The sequence below is a fragment of the Elaeis guineensis genome, chromosome 14 (genome assembly GCF_000442705.2).
Source record: "Elaeis guineensis isolate ETL-2024a chromosome 14, EG11, whole genome shotgun sequence".
In the NCBI taxonomy this organism is placed as follows: Eukaryota; Viridiplantae; Streptophyta; class Magnoliopsida; order Arecales; family Arecaceae; genus Elaeis; species Elaeis guineensis.
In genome coordinates this window covers 39,011,791-39,033,213 of record NC_026006.2, presented here as the reverse complement: position 1 = coordinate 39,033,213, position 21,423 = coordinate 39,011,791, and positions in this window count along the sequence as shown.

The window sequence follows — 21,423 nt, the reverse complement described above, 5'->3', positions numbered from 1 at the left end:
GATCGGCAAATCGAACCCTGTGAGAGTTTACCACACAGAATCAAACTAGCAAATTGAATCCTAGTCTGAATCTAATAATAAGTACGTCGCACACTATTTCGAATCCTAACGAAAATCGAACACTCTTCACAACTGTATATATCTGAAGACCAAGTCTTCATGACCGCCGCAAAACAGATCGCAAGCTCCAGAGAAATCCATCCATGGCGAAGAGAAGCAGGGCGTCAACCACAATAAGCAGCCGCTGCTCCAACGGATCATGGTCAGATGTTACGGAGCCCTTACTCTATTCCATCCTCAGCCGGCTCTCCTCCAACGTTGCAGATTTCTACACCTTCAGCGGCGTCTGCACCGCATGGAGGTCGATCGCCAAGGCCTTCAAGCAGGAGCTCTTGGCATCTATTCCCCCCGTGTTCATGCTCCGTCTCGCCAACAGTGGAGCCCTTCGTTTCCAAAGCATCACAGACTCGATTCATCGCATGACCAGCCCGCTCCGACTCAAGACCAAGAACTGCGTCGGCGTCTCCTTCGGTTATCTCATCATCGTGGACAGATCATGGCGGCAGCCATCGCTTGTCGATCCCTTCACCAGCACCACAATCCGCTTGCCGAAGCAGGGGTTTCGCATTCGGTTCGCAATCTTGACGGCTCCACCCTCTTCTCCAGATTGCCTGCTCCTGGGCTGGGGTTCGGACTTGGATACAAAAAAATGTCAGACCAATGCTATTGCGGTCTGTGAACTTAAAGGTTCATGCGGGACGGTACGATTCTGGCCCTTCTCGTTTCGCAATGCCATCTTTCGCGATGGCAAGGCCTTTGCTCTGTTAAATTTCTCTGCAGTTATTATGGTCATGGATTTGGTGCGTCATCCTAAGCCAAGGTTGACGGCAGTCAGTTGCCTGTCTGTACCAGCCCGGGTACCATACCTGATGCTAACAGAGGCCGGTGGTGATCTCTTGTTAGTGTCCAAAGATCCTCTATCAGGAAGAATCTCAGTGGAAGCTCGCCCGCTGGACCAAAAAAGAAGACGTTGGGTGCGATTAACAAGTTTGGGCGGGCGTGCATTGTTCTTAAGCTACAATCGGTGCGAGGTGGCAGAGAAACCAGCGGAATGGGAAGGTGAGGACTGCATATACATGGTTTCTAGAAAGACAGTGGTGAGGCAGTCGTTGAAGGATGGAAGCACCAAAGTTCTCATTGAAACTTTGCCTCAACGATACGTAGATGAATATAGGAATTATGATTGGGTTACTCCGATTTCAAACCAACTTCCAATTTAGATGTTCGCTGAAAAGCAGGATGAATTAGCTCTTTGAAGACTTCAACTGTTTTTTTCTCTCGATTTTTTGTCATATATATATATATATATATATAATGTCTTTCTCTTTCGTATTCATGCTTGTGATACACTGTGGATCTTCTGTGATGGTAACCATATTATGTATGGATCATGCACACTTGTGCGGTGTAGGGGACCATCCGCTTGACGAAGAGATGATGCTTGCATATTATTTGTAGCATAATAGATGGGTAATCAAGTGCAGCAAATGTGAGCCTGATATTATGATGTGAAAGCATTCAAAAGTTTGAAGTTTTAATGGTTGATGGCAATATATGGGTATAATTAATGTGTTCTACTTCAATTGTTGGAAGCACCAGAAAGGGAACAATTAACAGGCGCAAAGAGAGTTCTTGCGCAAGAGGCAAGAGCATGTTGGGTTGGAAGAAGAGGGAACGCTACAAGAATTCAGATTATTAGCGACGGTCGATTGCCATTGCTAATAGTCCATATACCGTTGCTAAAAACTTTGCTGTTGCTATTCCGTCATAATAGTCAATCTAAAAAAATCAAATCACTAAATATTCTTATTAGCGACGGAAACCCTAGCCGTCGCTAATATGGCTATTAGAGATGGCTTTAGTAATGAAAATTTTCCATCGCCCGTTATTTTAAAAATTTTAAATTAAATTTTTAAAAAATTATTAAAAAAATATTAGCGATGGCATTTTCATGGTTAATACCATCGTTAATAACTATTAGCGACCAATAATGCCGTCGCTAATACTATCTCTAATTCTTTTAAAATTTTAAATTAAATAAAAAAAATATTTTAAAATTTATTAGCGATGGAGTTATCATCACTAATATTGTCGCTAATAATATTAATGACAGTATTTTTCGTCACTAATATCGTCGCTAATAATAAATTTTATTTTTTTTAAAAATTAATAATAATATTTTTTAAAATCTATTTTAATTAGTCACAATGAATTATGATTCATAATACTTGTTATAATTAAAATTCAAAGATGTTGGTGCAAAAATCTGCTTGCGCCGGAGAAGCTGGAGTCGGGGAAGCCGCGGTCGCCGCCGGGACCTGCAAAGGAAGTCTAAACCAGAGGTGGGGTTGCTCCGGCAAGACCCTCCGACGCTCAAGTCAGTTCTCTGCCTCAACAAGAATGGAGTGCTCGAACGGAGAATTTAGCAGAGTTTTGAGATAAGAAATGAGCTTAGAGAATAACGTATTTGGGTCCCCCTTTTATAGGCGGGGGAGGTAACGGATTGATGGCGACGTTTGTAACCGCCAGGTAGTGGGCCGCCCTTAGTCAGGAGGAATCTACTGCGAAGAGTAGTGGAGCGGAGCCGTGGCCATCACTGGGGCGTGCCACGTGGAATCTGTCGTGGGAAGTGGGATGCAGATGCTGCGGCATCTTGCCAGCGGATGGGAGAATCGTGCGATATCTGCTACAGGAGGTGGAGCAGGATCACGGTCGTTTATCGTGGCCTGTCAGGCAGTAATGGAGCCGCGTGGGCGCGGGATCCGCCGCAGAGAGTGGAGCAGTGTTGCGACCGTTACTGCGGCCCGTCAGGGAGTGATGGAGCTGCGTGGAGTTCGCCGCAGGAAGTGGAGCAGGATCGTGGCCGTGATTGTGGCCTGGGAGTGCAGATCTGTCGGCTGAAGCTCGGCAGCGGTTGGAATTCGGCCCTCGTATGGATCCGGGCGGAGTCCTCCTTGTGATTGGGGTCGTGGGTGGAGCCCGACTCCCGTGGGGGTCCGGACGGAGTCCGGACATAGTCTGTCTGTAGCCGTCGAAGTTGAGGATGGAGTCCGGCCCTCGTAGGAGCCCGGACGAAGTCCTCCTGTGATTAGAGTCGAAGGAGAGGTCCGGCTCCCATAGGAGTCCGCTTGCAGTTGACGTTGTTGGCAGAGTCCGGCTCTTGTAGGAGTCCGGACGGAGGCTACTGGCAGCTGTTGGAGCTGAGGACAAAGCCCGACTCCCGTAGGAGTTCGGGCGGAGTCTTCCTGCAATTAAAGTCAAAGGCGAAGTCTGGCTCCCGTAGGAGTCCGGACGAGACTTACCAGCGGTCGACGCTGAGGACGGAGCCCGACTCCCGTAGGAGTCCGGGCGGAGCTGTCCTGTAGTCGATGTCGGCGGCGGAGCCCGGCTCCCGTAGGAGCCCGGGCGGAGCTGTCCTGTAGTCGATGTCGGCGACGGAGCCCGGCTCCCATAGGAGTCCGGGCGAAGCTGTCCTGTAGTCGATGTCGGCGGCGGAGCCCGGCTCTCATAGGAGTCTGGGCGGAGCTGTTCTGTAGTCGATGTCGGCGGCGGAGCCCAGCTCCCGTAGGAGCCCGGGCGGAGCTGTCCTGTAGTCGATGTCGGCGGTGTAGCCCGGCTCCCATAGGAGTCCGGGCGGAGCTGTCCCGTAGTCGATGTCGGCGGCGGAGCCCGGCTCCCGTAGGAGTCCGGGTGGAGCTGTCCCGTAGTCGATGTCGGCGGCGGAGCCCGACTCCCGTAGGAGTCCGGGTGGAGCTGTCCTGTTCGTAGTCGATTCCGCTGAGGATTTCGACTGTGGATATTTTATACCCAACACCAGTCCCCCTACTTTTGAGTTTGACTTTCAAATGAAGGAAGTACAGAGAGAGAGATGGGCACAGCCGAAACCGTCCCTTCGAATCCTGCGCACTGCCACCTCCGGATATTTTGGCATTAAATGTGTGCGTGCCGGAGTCTTTTCGAATTGGAGCGGTACGAGGGGATGCTTCGAAAATCCCGTAGGTACTCTGGCCTAGGTACGATGCAATTATGATCCTGCCAACCGTCACCCGCTTTTAGCCGTCTGCCAGGGGGAGTGGGACACGTGTCGGAAGCAGACTGGCCTGGGGGATTCGCGATCATTATGGCGCCGGATCCCAGTGTCTATTTAAACCCGTCCTCCCTCCTTTAGGCGTCCTACACCATTCCTGAGTTTTCGCTGGTGTCTGTCTTCTCTTCGAGAGCCCTGCTTTAGTGATCGTCTTCTCGAGCCGTAGGCGCCTCCCATTTCTCGTCCCCCAGGTCTCTCAGAGTAATATAGGTTAGTGCCAACCTTCCTCTCACCGCCTAGGGGCTTCTCCTCTCATCATTACTTTTGTGCGTCCCTCCGAGTTAGCCTTCGGCCTCTCGTTCCCCTTTCGGTCCGTCTTTTTAGGGTCCTTTAGATCCTCCCCTCGAAACTACTCAAAATGTCCTCTGGCTCTTCTGCTCCCGACAGTTTCGAGAGTTCTTCTGCTTCAAACCCCCAGGTCCTTGTCTCTATGGACGAACCCGCCTCCGGGGCTGGGCCTCGCCCGATTTTCGCACCGAACGTTATTCCATGTTCGTCGACTTCGGAGGAACTCCTTCTGATAAGGGTTCAGTATGGGGTTCCTCCGGAGTACGACCTGGAGCTACCTGGCCCCTTTGACCGGGCCAGCACTCCTCCTCCCGGTCGCTTCTGTTTGTATCAGGAAGCATTCCGTGCCGGACTCCGGCTTCCGCTTCCTGCCTTTGTCGCTGCCTTCTTCCGCTTCTTGGACATTTCTCTCGCTTCCGTGGCCCCGAATTCCTTTAGGTTTTTGATAGGGTTTCCCTCCCTCTGCCACATAGTCGAGGTTCAGCCGTCCCTCTCCTTGTTTAGGCATTTTTATACTTTCAAATGTCATCCTTTGACAAAGGATTGGTGGTACTTCTCCCCCCAGTTTGGTAAGAAGGGGTTGCTGAAGGGCGCCCCTTCCTCGATTCACAATTGAAAGGGGAAATACCTCTTCGTCCACTGCCCGACCCTGGAATTGGGCCTGCCCCCTTGGGGTTCTCTGAGGGATTCCGTCCGCCGGTCTCCCAGCCTGGGGGAGAACAACCTCCAGGCCGCCCAGAAGCTTCTAACTTACCCCGCTCCTTCCCTTCCTAATCTTCTGAGGGAGCAGCTTCTTTTCAACATCGGCCTGAGCCCTCAGGATCCAGCGAGTATTCATCTTATCTTTTCTTTTCTTGCCTTCCTCTTCTTCTTCTCTTTACCTCTTTTTCCTTCCCACTCTCTTCTTTTTCTTTCTTTCTTTTTTTTCTTTCTTTTTTTTTTTTTTGACTCTTGATTGATCGGTGTTGCTTCTTTTTCCCTTTTTTCTCCTTTCTTCTCCTTTTTTCTTTTCTCATCATTTTTTTTTTTTAGCAATGGACGCCGAAGCAGTGCGGATGCTCGCCAGGGGCATGAGAGCTTAGAAGAGAAAGGGCACGGCGGCCTCCGGATCGGCGAAGAGGGCCAGGGCGGAGGAGACGAGCTTGGCTGCACCCGTCCAGGCGGCCCCGGCCATCGACATTCCTTCAGATGCCGAGCCAGTGGCTCCCCGGGCCTCCTCGAGGAGCCCACCGACTGGGGCCCCCACTCTGGGGGTTCGCCCCACGGAGGCGCCCGCCATGGGGAGGAGGAGGAAATCGGTGGCTCGCAGGGCGAGTAGCCACCGAGCTGCTGTAGACAAGTCCGTCTGCTCCGAGGAGGGATCGAAGAATCCCTTCAACGATAGGGACTTGATCAGGCGGCTGCTCGACGGCTGCATCCTGTCCGACGTCGTGGAGAGGATCGACCGCGCCGATCTTGAGCAGCGGGCTTGGGACTCTTTGGGGTCCTTCCTCGAGGTAAGCGGATATTTATTTACACGGTCACTCGGCCTTTATCATAATTCTCTATCCATCCTTGCAGATTGGGCACCAGCTCTTCGCCTATGTCGAGGCGACGAGCCGCATGAGGAGGGACCTCCTTCAGGCAGAGGAACGCTGCCAAGCCGAGGTTGCTCGCCTCCAAGTGAAGACGGCCGAAGTAGTCGCCCTCCAGGAGGCCCTGAAAAGAGAGAGGCAAGCCCGGGAAGAGGAGAGACGGATCTTGGAGGAGTCGGCGAGGAAGGCGGAGGCTGAGGTCGCCCATTTGGTCGAGCAAACTCCGGTTCTGGTCTCGGAGGCCAGGGCCCTTGTGGTGGAGGAATTCAAGGCCTCCACGGAGATGAGGGACCTGAATGTCCAGTTCGGCCAGGAGGCGTTCACCAAGGGGTTCGAGCTCTGCCAAGAGAAGGTGGCCAGCAAATTCCCCGAACTCGACCTCGGCTTTCTCGAGGAGTCTGAAGACGAGGCCGGCCCCTCGTCCGCCGCCACCGCGGTCGCACCCTCCGCGCCGAGTTCTCCACCTCCCGCCCCTGAGGTCTGAGACCTCTGATCTTGTGCCCTTATTTTAATATTTCCTTTCTGTTTGTCTTCAAAATTATTCAATCAATAAAGTCGAATTTCTTGTTGTGGATGGCTTCTCCTTCCCCCTCCTCCTTCTTTCTGCTTTTCTTCTTGCAATGAGTCGATCTTTGATGCTTGCACCTTCCGATGGCAGTGCCCTGCTGAAGCACTCCCCTTGCCCCTGGGGGTTCCGCTGAAATAGATAATCCAGCGGTTGAAAAAGGAGGTCCTTCACCTGACGAAGAAGTTAAAGAAGACGGAAGGCGAGCTCCGCAAATCAAGAGAAGGCCATTCTGAAGCCGCCACTGAGGCCGCCCACTTTTGGAGTCTCCATGTGAAGGCGATCATGGATTACAGCCGGAGGAAGGCGAACTTCACAAAGGAGCTCGAGGAATGCAAGAAAAGCACCAGCGATCGAATTTGGGCTCAAGAAGCCAGGATCAGCGCCTTTAAGGTGGAACTGTCAGCTGCGAAGAGGAAGATCGGCCAGCTGGAAGGAAACTCATCCCGGCTCTTGGCCCGGGTTGATGATGGACAGAAGTGGTCGCAGAAGGTCTCCGACCTTCAGAAGCAGCTTCAAGACGCCGAGATGAGCCACGACGTGCAGCGGGCCAACTGGCGCCGGCAAGTGGAAGAGTATAAAGGGAGATTTCGGATGGCGGCTGATGAAGTCGTTCGTCTCCAGAGGCAGCTGGCTAATAGGGCGCAGCTTACTTCCGCCCAAGATTCCGAAGAGCTCCAAGCCCTGAGAGGCATTGTTGAAGGAATTTCTGTCTCCCTCGGGGAGAAGACAGCCGAGCTGCAACAAGTGAAGATCCAACTGGCACTTGAGTGGCAGGCCGTCGTAGACACGGAGGCGGAGTCCGAAGTTTTGCGGAAGAGGTGTCAAGAAGCAGAGGCTGAGAGCCAGCAACTTCGTCGGGCGCTCCAGGATGTGCTGCGGAAGAGGGAAGAACTAGAAGAAGCAATAGAGAACCTGAGGCAATCCTGGTTAAGGGATGGAACAGATAACTCTAGGCCGGAGGGAGCAGGGCTTCCTTAGAGTTCTTTTATCTTTCTGTCTTATCATGTAGTTATTTCTTTTTTGTCGTTTTGCCCTTCTTTACTTGGCCATCCTGACCTTGTAGTGTGCATATCGAAAATGAAATGAAAAGAGCATTTTGCGTTACCTCGTCCGCGCGCTGCACTAATATTGTTGTCTGCTGAACCTTTCTTGTCGTTTGACTTGTTTGATGTAGACGTCGTCGGGGGGTGGGGGCTTTTTCCCTTCATCCGATCTTGTTAGGCGATCGGGTTTCGCCACCATTAACCCCCGCTGCAGAAGTCATGGCTGGAGCCCGGCTCCCGTAGGAGTCCGGGCGAAGTCTTCCTTGTAGGCGGAACCCGGCTCCCGTAGGAGTCCGGGTGGAGTCTTCCTTGTAGGTGGAACCCGGCATCCGTAGGAGTCCGGGTGAAGTCTTCCTTGTAGGCGGAACCCGGCTCCCGTAGGAGTCCGGGTGAAGTCTTCCTTGTAGGCGGAACCCGGCTCCCGTAGGAGTCCGGGTGAAGTCTTCCTTGGCGTCGGAACCCGGCTCCCGTAGGAGTCCGGGTGAAGTCTTCCTTGGCGTCGGAACCCGGCTCCCGTAGGAGTCTGGGTGAAGTCTTCCTTGGTGTCGGAACCCGGCTCCCGTAGGAGTCCGGGTGAAGTCTTCCTTGGCATCGGAACCCGGCTCCCGTAGGAGTCCAGGTGAAGTCTTTCTTGGCATTGGAACCCGGCTCCCGTAGGAGTCCGAGTGAAGTCTTCCTTGGCGTTGGAACCCGGCTCCCGTAGGAGTCCGGGTGAAGTCTTTCTTGGCGTTGGAACCCGGCTCCCGTAGGAGTCCGGGTGAAGTCTTCCTTGGCGTTGGAACCCGGCTCCCGTAGGAGTCCGGGTGAAGTCTTCCTTGGTGTTGGAACCCGACTCCCGTAGGAGTCCGGGTGAAGTCTTCTTCGGCGTTGTGGACGGAACCCGGCTCCCGTAGGAGCCCGGGCCTTCCATTTTGCTCGAGCCGGCGTGAGGTTCTCCTCTCGTTACCAGCCTGGCTTGTGGAGGCGCGTTAGGGTGCTGTAAGGCCTCTCCCCCATCCGGTCTAAAAGAATCGGGCCTCCGACTTTGCTCATGTCAGGACGAGGTTCTCCTCCTATTTCTGACATGGCTGTGGGGGCACATTAGGGCGTTGTAAGGCCTCTCCCCCCATCCGGTCTAAAAGAACCGGGCCTGTGATTTTGCTCAAGTTAGGGCGAGGTTTTCCTCCTATCCCTAACAGGGCTGTGGGGGCACATTAGGGCGTTGTAAGGCCTCTCCCCCCATCCGGTCTAAAAGAACCGGGCCTTTGACTTTGCTCAAGTTAGGGCGAGATTCTCCTCCTGTCCCTAACAGGGCTGTGGGGGCACATTGGGGCGTTGTAAGGCCTCTCCCCCCATCCGGTCTAAAAGAACCGGGCCTTTGACTTTGCTCATGTCAGGATGAGGTTCTCCTCCTGTTCCTGACATGGCTGTGGTTTTTGGAGGGGTCGTATCCAGTCGTAACAAATCCATGCCAGGTGGGAAGAGCACGTTAGGTAGAAAGAAAATTAGATTCAAGGCGAAATCGTAAGTGATACATTTACAGTTTTTCCGCTCCTCCTTGAGGCCCTCCGATGATGGAGTCGATGGTTCCAATGGGAGGCCGGTCCCCGGGTTGCTCCTCCCTTTTCTGTGGTTCAGGCTGTGGGAGGGCTCTTGGTCGGTCTCCTCTACCCTCAGGCCTGCGGCGGATGAATCTGTCGAGTCGACCTCACCGAATGAGCTCCTCGATCTCATCCTGGAGCTGGATGCATTATTCGGTGTCGTGGCCGTGGTCACGGTGGTAGAGGCAGAACTTGTTGGGGTTGCGCTTCTCGGGATGTGTGCGCATCCTCTCCGGCCTAGGGAGCTGCTCCCTGACCTCCATTAATACCTGGGCCTTCGAGGCGTTGAGGGGGGCGTAGTTGCGAAATCTCCCTGGTGGGGAGCCCCGCCGAACCCCACGGTCCGGGCTTCTCTGCCTGCATGCCCAGGGTGGAGTATGGGCGCGCTTATATCCAGGAGGGGATCGGGAATGCGGCCGGACTTCCTTTGGCCTTTTCTCAACTGCGGGCTTACTCGAATCTTTCACTTGACGCTCCCTTGCTGTCTCTTCGTCCTTCATTTTGAAGGCTTCTTCCGCTCAGGCGTATCCTTCAGCCCGAGCCAGTAAATCGGCAAAATCCCTGGGGTACTTCTTCTCCAGGGAGTACAAAAGATCATTCTTCTGAAGGCCACCTTTCAGGGCGGCCATGGCAACTGACTGGTCCAAGTTCCGGACCTCCAACGCCGTGATGTTAAAGCGGTTGACGTAGGCCCGTATGGACTCCCCTTCCCTCTGCTTGATGTTGATGAGGGACTCCGAACCCTTCCGGGGATGCCGGCTGCTGATAAAATGGGCCACTAATTGGTGGCTCATTTGATCGAAGGAAAAGATGGTACCCGACTTCAAAGCCGAGTACCAGTTCCTCGCTGCTCCCTTCAAAGTAGATGGGAAAGCCCGGCATAAGATGGCATCAGGAGCGCCGTGAAGCAGCATCATCGTCCGGAAGGCCTCCAGATGATCAACCGGGTCCGAAGTCCCGTCGTAGCTTTCGAACTGGGGAAGCTTGAAGTTTGGCGGGATTGGTTCCTGCATGATCATTTGGGAGAAGAGAGGGTCAGTGCAAATATCCTCACCATAAGCGGGGGGCGCGTGGCAGAGTTCTTCAATCCGCCGGTTCATCTCCTGGAGCCTCCGGTCCAGGAAATCCTCTCGACTTCGAGTCTCGAGGGTCCTTTGGTAGAACGGGGGCAGGGATCTTCCAGGGGTGGAGTCGTGATCCGATTGAGGGCTCTCTACCCTCGGATTTGTTTTCCCGGGAAGGACGGGGCGGCTGGCCCAGGTGGCCCGCCCCGCCGTCGGGTTCTGGCATTCCGGAGATGCCCCTTCCGGATGCACCGACGCCTGCGGTTGCTGCTGCTGCATTGCTTGTACAGCTTCGACGAGGCCTCTGACCTACTGTGCCAGCAAGTCAAATTGCTCCGCGCCGACTGCCGCCGCCGGAGGGGGAGGAGGAGGAGGCTGAGAAACTGGAGGGGAGGCCGGAGCCTGAGATCTGGCCGCGGAGGCCGTGGACCACCGGGTGGACGCCTTGCACGGAGGCATCGAGTGTCGATCTCGCGGGGGAAGATTAGGAGTGGGTGACGGAGAGACGGTCGGAGATGGCTCCGTTGAACACTCCTTTAAGAACAAGGGTGCTGCGAAGACACAGCCCTCCTTCTAGCGCCAATCCTGTTGGTACAAAAATCTGCTTGCACCGGAGAAGCTGGAGTCGGGGAAGCCGCGGTCGCCGTCGGGACCTGCAAAGGAAGTCTAAACCGGAGGTGGGGTTGCTCCGGCAAGACCCTCCGATGCTCAAGTCAGTTCTCTGCCTCAACAAGAATGGAGTGCTCGAACGGAGAATTTAGCAGAGTTTTGAGATAAGAAATGAGCTTAGAGAATAACGTATCTGGGTCCCCCTTTTATAGGCGGGGGAGGTAACAGATTGATGGCGACGTTTGTAACCGCCAGGTAGTGGGCCACCCTTAGTCAGGAGGAATCTACTGCGAAGAGTAGTGGAGCGGAGCCATGGCCATCACTGGGGCGTGCCACGTAGAATCTGTCGTAGGAAGTGGGATGCAGATGCTGCTGTGTCTTGCCAGCGGATGGGAGAATCGTGCGATATCTGCTGCAGGAGGTGGAGTAGGATCGCGGTCGTTTATCATGGCCTGTCAGGCAGTAATGGAGCCGCGTGGGTGCGGGATCCGCCGCAGAGAGTGGAGCAGTGTTGCGACCGTTACTGCGGCCTGTCAGGGAGTGATGGAGCTGTGCGGAGTTCGCTGCAGGAAGTGGAGCAGGATCGTGGCCGTGATTGTGGCCTGGGAGTGCAGATCTGCCGGTTGAAGCTCGGCAGTGGTTGGAATTCAGCCCTCGTATGGATCCAGGCGGAGTCCTCCTTGCGATTGGGGTCGTGGGTGGAGCCCGGCTTCCGTGGGGGTCCGGACGGAGTCCGGACATAGTCTGTCTATAGCCGTCGAAGTTGAGGACGGAGTCCGGCTCTCGTAGGAGCCCGGACGAAGTCCTCCTGTGATTAGAGTCAAAGGAGAGGTCCGGCTCCCGTAGGAGTCCGCTTGCAGTTGACGTTGTTGGCAGAGTCTGGCTCCTATAGGAGTCTGGACGGAGGCTACTGGCAGCTGTTGGAGCTGAGGACAAAGCCCGACTCCCGTAGGAGTTCGGGTGGAGTCTTCCTGCAATTAAAGTCAAAGGCGAAGTCTGGCTCCCGTAGGAGTCCGGACGAGACTTACCAGCGGTCGACGCTGAGGACGGAGCCCGGCTCCCGTAGGAGTCCGGGCGGAGCTGTCCTATAGTCGATGTCGGCGGCGGAGCCTGACTCCCGTAGGAGCCCGGGCGAAGCTGTCTTGTAGTCGATGTCGGTGGCGGAGCCCGGCTCCCGTAGGAGTCCGGGCGAAGCTATCCTGTAGTCGATGTCGGCGGTGGAGCTCGGCTCCCGTAGGAGTCCGGGCGGAGCTGTCCTGTAGTCGATGTCGGCGGCGGAGCCCGACTCCCGTAGGAGCCCGGGTGGAGCTGTCCTGTAGTCGATGTCGGCGGCGGAGCCCGGCTCCCGTAGGAGTCCGGGCGGAGCTGTCCCGTAGTCGATGTCGGCGGCGGAGCACGGCTCCCGTAGGAGTCCGGGTGGAGCTGTCCTGTTCGTAGTCGATTCCGCTGAGGATTTCGGCTGTGGGTATTTTATACCCAACACCAGTCCCCCTACTTTCGAGTTTGATTTTCAAACGAAGGAAGTACAGAGAGAGAGATGGGCACAGCCAAAACCGTCCCTTCGAATCTTGCGCACTGCCGCCTCCGGATATTTTGGCATTAAATGTGCGCGTGCTGGAGTCTTTTCGAATTGGAGCGGTACGAGGGGATGCTTCGAAAATCCTGCAGGTACTCTGGCCTAGGTACGATGCAATTATGATCCTGCCAACCGTCAGCCGCTTTTAGCCATCTGCCAGGGGGAGTGGGACACGTGTCGGATGCGGACTGGCCTAGGGGATTCGCGATCATTATGGCGCCGGATCCCAGTGTCTATTTAAACCCGTCCTCCCTCCTTTAGGCGTCCTACTCCATTCCTGAGTTTTTGCTGGTGTCTGTCTTCTCTTCGAGAGCCCTGCTTTAGTGATCGTCTTCTCGAACCGTAGGCGCCTTTCGTTTCTCGTCCCCCAGGTCTCTCAGAGTAATATAGGTTAGTGCCAACCTTCCTCTCACCGCCTAGGGGCTTCTCCTCTCATCATTACTTTTGTGCATCCCTCCGAGTTAGCCTTCGGCCTCTCGTTCCCCTTTCGGTCCATCTTTTTAGGGTCCTTTAGATCCTCCCCTCGAAACTACTCAAAATGTCCTCTGGCTCTTCTGCTCCCGGCAGTTCCGAGAGTTCTTCTGCTTCAAACCTCCAGGTCCCTGTCTCTGTGGACGAACCCGCGTCCGGGGCTGGGCCTCGCCCGATTTTCGCACCGGGCGTTATTCCATGTTCGTCGACTTCGGAGGAACTCCTTCTGATAAGGGTTCAGTATGGGGTTCCTCCGGAGTACGACCTGGAGCTACCTGGCCCCTCTGATCGGGCCAACACTCCTCCTCCCGGTCGCTTCTGTTTGTATCAGGAAGCATTCCGTGCCGGACTCCGACTTCCGCTTCCTGCCTTTGTCGCTGCCTTCTTCCGCTTCTTGGACATTTCTCTCGCTTCCGTGGCCCCGAATTCCTTTAGGTTTTTGATAGGGTTTCTCTCCCTCTGCCACATAGTCGAGGTTCAGCCGTCCCTCTCCTTGTTTAGGCATTTTTATACCTTCAAACGCCATCCTTTGGTGAAGGACTGGTGGTACTTCTCCCCCCAGTTTGGTAAGAAGGGGTTGCTGAAGGGTGCCCCTTCTTCGATTCACAATTGGAAGGAGAAATACCTCTTCGTCCACTGCCCGACCCTGGAACTGGGCCTGCCCCCTTGGGGTTCTCTGAGGGATTCCGTCCGCCGGGCTCCCAGCCTAGGGGAGGACGACCTCCAGGCTGCCCAAAAGCTTCTAACTTACCCCGCTCCTTCCCTTCCTAATCTTCTGAGGGAGCAGTTTCTTTTCAACATCGGCCTGAGCCCTCAGGATCCAGCGAGTATTCATCTTATCTTTTCTTTTCTTGCCTTCCTCTTCTTCTTCTCTTTACCTCTTTTTTCTTCCCACTCTCTTCTTTTTCTTTCTTTCTTTTTTTTCTTTCTTTTTTTTCTTTTTTTTTTTTTTGACTCTTGATTGATCGGTGTTGCTTCTTTTTCCCTTTTTTCTCCTTCCTTCTCCTTTTTTCTTTTCTCATCATTTTTTTTTTTTTTAGCAATGGACGCCGAAGCAGCACGGATGCTCACCAGGGGCATGAGAGCTCAGAAGAGAAAGGGCACGGTGGCCTCCGGATCGGCGAAGAGGGCCAGGGCGGAGGAGATGAGCTTGGCTGCACCCGTCCAGGCAGCCCCGGCCATTGACATTCCTTCAGATGCCGAGCCAGTGGCATTCCTTCAGACTGGATGGGGGGAGAGGCCTTACAACGCCCTTATGCACCCCCACACCATGTTAGGGACAGGAGGAGAACCTCACCCTAACATGAGCAAAGTCAAAGGCCCGGTTCTTTTAGATCGGATGGGGGAAGAGGCCCTACAACGCCCTAATGTGCCCCTACAGCCATGTTAGGAACAGGAGGAGAATCTCGTCCTGACATGAGCAAAGTCGAAGGTCCGATTCTTTTAGACCGGATGGGGGGAGAGGCCCTTGCAACGACCCTTATGTGCCTCCACAGTATCGTTGGGAACAGGAGGAGAACCTCGTCCTAACCTGAGCTGAGATCGACTACGTCAAGAATAGAAGGAGAACCTCATCCTGATGATGACAAGAACCCGACTGCCCAATAAAATTGGATAAAGGGAAAAGTTCCCTCAATGGCACCTCTACACTTCTACGCGGCCCCACAAAAAGCAAGGGGAGGACCCTCACTCGAAAAAGAGGAGAAAAATTAAAAAGGAAAGTGACGAATTACATCAGCAACAGATGAAAAGCAAACCACACCAAAGACCTAGGGAACCTCATCTCAACAAAGATGGAAAGTTCCTACCAAACACCCCCGATCTCTAAGGAGGCTCCCGACACAGGTCAAGAAAATAATGATCCCTTCGAGGTAATGTGGAGTTTGGACCACCGAGCTCGAGCCTACGGTCATGGACGACAAAAAAAGCAAATCAATGTGGCGACGACTGGGCACCTCCAAATGACGTCGACGTCGAACAAGTCAAAAGATAAAAGAAGTTCGACGGACGATAATTTAATACAATACATGGACGAGGTAACACAAAATCTCCTTTTCATTTCATTCATGAAATATACACTACAAAGCCTAGAAGGCTAAAGGAAGAAAAGCAAGACAACCAAAAACAACAACGACAGCAACCACGGCGACGACAAACAGACAAGCGACAAAAGAAGACACTTAGAGGAACAAAGGACAAAAAGAGCCCTAAGGGGGCCCGGCTTCCTCCAACCTCGGACTATCGGCTTCGACCCTCGCCAGGGAGCGCCTTAAACTTTCGACTTCTGCTTCCAATTCCCTTTCTCTCATTAATATCTCCATGTATCTTCGGTGAAATCACTGGCTTTCATTCTCTGCCTCTCAACGTCTTTTTCTCAGGACCTCAGATTCTACCTCCGCGTTCTTGACGGCCTGCTGCTCGCATACCAGTTGGATCTTCAATTGCTACAGCTCGGCCTTCCCCTCCCCAAGAGCGACAGATAGCTCTTCTGCGGTTCTTCTCAGGGATTGGAGTTTGCTAGAATCCTGAGCGGAAGCAAGTTGAGCCCCTCCAGCTAGCTGCCCTTGAAGGCGAGCAACCTCATCGGTCGCCATCCGAAGCCTCCCCTTGTATTCATCCACCTGCTTGCGTCAGTCGGCTCGGTACGCATCATAGCTCGCTTCGGCATCCTGGAGCTGTTGCTGGAGGTCGGATACCTTCTTCGACCACTCCCAGTCGCTGTCGGCCCGAGTCAAAAGCCGGGATGAACTTCCTTCCAACTAGCCAATCCTCTCCTGGGCAGCCGACAGCTCCACTCTGAGAGAACTGATCTTGGCAGCTTGAGCCCAAATTCGATCGCTGGCGCGCTTCTTGTGTTCCTCAAGCTCCTTCGTGAAGTTCACCTTCCTCCGGCTGTACTTCATGATTTCTTTCACGTGGAGGTTCCGAAAGCGGGTGGCCTCTGCGGTGGCTTCAGAGTGGCTCTCCCTCAACCTGCAGAGTTCGCCATCCATCTTCTTCGACCTCTTCATCAAATGATGAACTTCTTTCTTCAGACGCTGGATCATGGACTTCAGTGGAATCCCCTGGGGCAGGGGAAGTGCTTCGGTAGGACACTGCCATCGGGAGACAAAAGCGTCAAGGCGCGTCTCATTGCAGAAAGAAAAATAAAAAGGAGGAGGGAAGAGAGGAGAAGCCACCCACGACGAGAAATTCAACTTTATTGATTGAATGTTTCTTAAAGACAAAAAGGAAAGGAAAAATTACAGTAAAAGAAAAATACAAGGTCGGAGGTCTCAGACCTCTGCAGTAGGAGTTGGGGAGCCTGGTGTCCTTGGAAGGGGGGCTGCGGCAATAGTAGCAGTAGGAGAGGGACCGGCCTCATCTTCAGACTCCTCGCCTAAGAAGCTGAGATCGAGCTCGAAAAATTTTCTAGCCACCTTCTCCTGGCAGAGCTCGAACCCCTTGATGAACGCTTCTTGGCCAAACTTGACATTTAGGTCCCTCATCTCCATAGAGGCCTTGAACTCCTCCACCGCAAGAGCCCTGGCCTCCGAGACCAGGATCGGAATCTGCTCCACCAAATTGACGACCTCGGCCTCTGCCTTCCTCACCGTCTCCTCCGAGGTCTGCTTCTCTTCCTCCCAGGCCTGCTTTTCTTTCTCCAGGGCCTCTTGGAGGGTAACTACTTCAGCGGCCTTTTCTTTGAGGTGAGTGACCTCAGCCCGACGATGCTCCTCTGCCTGGATGGCGTCCCTCCTCGCCCAGTTCGTCGCCTCGATATTGGCAAGGAGCTGGTGCCCAATCTGTAAGGGCGGCTAGGGGATCAAAACAAGGGTCGAAAAGCCAATTAAATGAAGATTTGTTTACCTCTAAAAAGGACCCTAGGGAGTCCCAAACCCGCTGCTCAAGATCGGCACGATCAATCCTCTCGACGACTTCAGGTAGAATGCAGCCGTCGATCAACCACTTGATCAGGTCCCTGTCATTGAAGGGATTCTCTGGCTCTTCTTCGAAACCAAGGGACTCGTCAATGGTGGCTCGGCGGCTACTCACCCTGCGGGCCACCGACTTCCTTCTCCTCCCCCTCTCGACTCCGGGCGCCTCCGTGGAACGGACCCTCGAGATGGGGACCCCAGTGGGGGGACTCCTTGAAGAAGCCCGGGGGGTTGGTGGTTCGGCGTCCGAAGGAACGTCGACCGTGGGAGCCACATGGACAGGCACGGCCGAGCTCGTCTCCTCTACTCTAGCCTTCTTTGCTGATCCGGAGGCCGCGGCGCCTTTCCTTTTGTGGGCCTTGAGGCCCCTGGCGAGCATCCGTGCTGCTTCGGCGTCCATTCCTGAAAAAAAAAAATCAAATAAAAAATCAGCGATGGAGTGAAAAAGGAAGAAGTGACACATAAAAAAAAAAGAAAAAAAAAAGAAAAGAGAGAAAGAGAAGAAGAAAAGAAAAAAAAAAAGAGAGAAAAAGGAGAAGGATGGAAGAAAAGAAGAGAAAAGAAAAGATGGAATACTCGCAGGATCCTGGGGGCTCAAGCCGATGTTGAACAGGAATTGCTCCTTCAGAAGGTTGGGAAGGGAAGGAGCGGAATAGTCAAGAAGCTTCCGGGCGGCCTGAAGGTCGTCATCCCCTAGGCTGGGAGCCCGACGGACAGAGTCCCTTAGAGAGCCCCAAGGGGGCAGGCCCAGCCTCAAAGTTGGGCAGTGGACGAAGAGGTACTTCCCCTTCCAATTGTGGATTGAAGAGGGAGCACCTTTCAGCAACCCCTTCTTGCCAAACTGGGGGGAGAAATACCACCAGTCCTTCATCGAAGGGTGACGCTTGAAGGTGTAAAAATGCCTAAACAAAGAAAGAGATGGCTGAACTTCGACTACGTGGCAAAGGGAGAGGAACCCTATCAAAAACCTAAAGGAATTCGGAGCAACTGAAGCTAAAGAAATATCTAAGAAGCAGAAAAGGGCGACGACAAAGGGTGAAAGCGGAAGCCAGAGTCCGGCATGGAAGGCCTCCTGATATAGGCAGAAACGACCGGGTGGGGGAGTGCTAGCCCGATCGGAGGAACTCCGTACTGAATCCTTATCAGTAGGAGTTTATCCAGAGTCAGAGAGTAGGGAATGGCATCCGGTGCAAAAATCGAGCGAAGCCCAGCCCCAGATGTGGGTTCGTCTACAGAGTGGGGGTCCTGGGGGGCTGAGGCGGAAGAACTCCCGGAACCGCTAGAGGCGGAGGTGCTGGAAGATATTTCGAATGATTTTAAACGAAGACCCTAAAGATCCCGGAGAAATCAGGCGGGACAAGGGATGAGAGGTTGCGGGAGACCAAATCAGAGGAATGCGACAGAAAAAAATGGAGGAGAAAAGGCCCCTAAATGGCAAAAAGAAAAATGAAGGTTTCGGGACTAACCTAGATCGCTCTGAAGGATGCAGAGGGGCGAGGACAGGGATGACTCGAAGGATGCCTAGGGCCAAGGAAGACACCAAGGAGGGTCAGGACTCTCAAAGAAAAGGCGGACACCGATAGAACTTTCAGGCGGAATAGGGCCCCTAAAGGCGGAATGACGGGTTTAAATAGACCCTGGGATCTGACGCCATAATGATCGCGAATCCCCCTAGGCCGACCCACGCTCGACACATGTCCACTCGCCACGGCAGGTGGCTAAAAGCAGCTGACAGCTGACGGAGCCATTACTACGCCGTACCTGGGCCAACGTACCAACGGGAATTCTGAAAGGTCCCTTCAAATCGACGCGATTCGAAAAGACTCCAGCATGCGCGCATTTAATGCCAAAATATCTGGGGGCGATCGTGCACAGGATTCAAGGGGACAACTTCGGCTGCAAAAATTTTTCTGTACTTCCTTCATCAAAATTCAAACTCGAAAGTAGGGGGACTAGTGTTGGATATAAAATATCCCCCGACCGAAGTTCGTGACGGGAGTGACCCTTCGGGGATCCAACCGACTTTCGACCTCCGACAACGTCTCTTCAAACCTCCCAGGCAGCTGAGCCTCCGCAATACTCCCAAGTTTTACCGACGGACAGGACCCCGCCAGTGTCGATCGGATTCTTCGCGACGTCCGGACTCCTATGGGAGTCGAACCTCATCCCCGACTCTGACTGCAGGCAGACTCCGTCCGGACTCCTATGGGAGCCGGGCTCCGCCCACGACTCCAATTGTAGGCAGACTTCGTCCGGACTCCTACGAGAGCCGGACTCCGCCCACGACTCCAATTGCAGGTAGACTTCGTTCGGACTCCTACAGGAGCCGGACATCACCCTCAACTCCAATTGCAAGTAGACTCTGCCCGGACTCCTACGGGAGCTGGACCTCGTCCCCAACTCTGCTTGCAGGAAGACTTCGCCCGGACTCCTATGGGAGCCGGACCTCGTCCCCAACTCTGACTGTAGGCAGGCTCCATCCGGACTCCTACGGGAGCCGAACTCCGCCCACGACTCCAATTGCAGGCAGACTTCGTCCGGACTCCTACGGGAGCCAGACTCCGCCCACGACTCCAATTGCAGGTAGACTTCGTCCGGACCCCTACGGGAGTCGGACTTCACCCTCAACTCCAATTGCAGGTAGACTCTGCCCGGACTCCTACAGTAGCCGGACCTCATCCCCAACTCTGGTTGTAGGAAGACTTCTCCCGGACTCCTATGGGAGTCGGACCTCGTCCCCAACTCCGGCAACAGGCAGACTCCGTCCGGACTCCTACGGGAGCCGGACTCCGCCCATGACTCCAATTGCAGGCAGACTTCGTTCGGACTCCTACGGGAGCCGGACTCCGCCCACGACTCTAATTGTAGGTAGAGTTCGTCCGGACTCCTACGGAAGCCAGACTTCACCCTCAACTCCAATTGCAGGTAGACTCTTCCCGGACTCCTACGGGAGCCGGACCTCGTCCCCAACTCTGGTTGCAGGAAGACTTCGCCCGGACTCCTACGGGGGTCGGACCTCGTCCCCAACTCTGGCTGCAGGCAGACTTCGTCCGGACTCTTACGGGAGCCGGACTCCGCCCGCGACTCCAATTGCAGGCAGACTTCGTCCGGACTCCTATGGGAGCCAGACTCCACCCATGACTCTAAATGCAGGCAGACTTCGTCCAGACTCCTACAAGAGCCGGACTCCGCCCACGACTCCAATTGCAGGTAGACTTCGTCTGGACTCCTATGGGAGCCGGACTTCACCCCCAACTCCAATTGCAGGTAGACTTTGCCCGGACTCCTACGGGAGCCGGACCTCGTCCCCAACTCTGGTTGCAGGAAGACTTCACCCGGACTCCTACGGAAGCCGGATCTCATCCCCAACTCTGGCTGTAGGCAGACTCCGTCCGGACTCCTACGGGAGCCGGACTCCGCCCATGACTCCAATTGCAGGCAGACTTCGTCCGGACTCCTACGGGAGCCGGACTCCCCCATGACTCCAATTGCAGGCAGACTTCGTCCGGACTCCTACGGGAGCCGGACTCCGTCCATGACTCCAATTGCAGGTAGACTTCATCCAGACTCCTACGGGAGCCGGACTTCACCCCCAACTCCAATTGCAGGTAGACTCTGCCCAGACTCCTACGGGAACCGGACCTCGTCCCCAACTCTGGTTGCAGGAAGACTTCGCCCGGACTCCTATGAGAGCCGGACCTCATCCCCAACTCCGACTGCAGGAAGACTTCATCTGGACTCCTACGGGAGCCAGACTTTGCCCCCGACGCCAATCGCTGGTGGACTCCGCCCGGACTCCTATGGGAGCCGGGCTTCATCCCCGACTTCGACTGTTGGTAAACTTCATCTAGACTCCTACGGGAGCCGGACTTCACCCCTGACTTTAATTACAGGTGGACTTCGCCCAGACTCCTACGGCAGCCGGACTTCATCCCCGACTTCAACTGCAAGAAGACTCTGTCCGGACTCCTACGGGAGCCAGATCTTGTCTCCGACTCCGTCTGCGGGAAGACTCCATCCGGACTCCCACGGGAGCCGGACCTCATCTCTGACTTCGATTGAAGGAAGACTTTATCCGGACTCTTACGGGAGTCGGACTTCGAGCTCCTCTCAGACGGGTGGCTAGCCACCTCTCTCCGCCAGACGCTCAAGCCGAACTTCGACCGATAGGCCTGGACCCACTGGCAGGCCGCAGCAACAGCCACGACTCTGCTCCACCTCCTGCAACAGATTTCGCACGGCTCCATCACTCCCTGGCAGGCCGCAGTAACGGCCACGACACTGCTCCACTTCCTGCGATGGATTTCGCATGGCTCCATCACTCCCTGGCAGATCGCCATAATGACCATGATTCTGCTCCACTCCCTGCAGTGGATACCGTGCAATTCCTCCCACCCCTGGCAAGACGCGACAATGGATGCCGTTCCACTACCCGCAACAGACTCCACGTGGCATGTCCCGACGGTGGCCACGATCCCACTCCACTACTCTTCGCAATAAACTCCGCCTGACCCTGGGCAGCCCACCGCTAGACGGTTACAGATATCGCTATCAGTCTGTTGCCCCCTCCGCCTATAAAAGGGGGC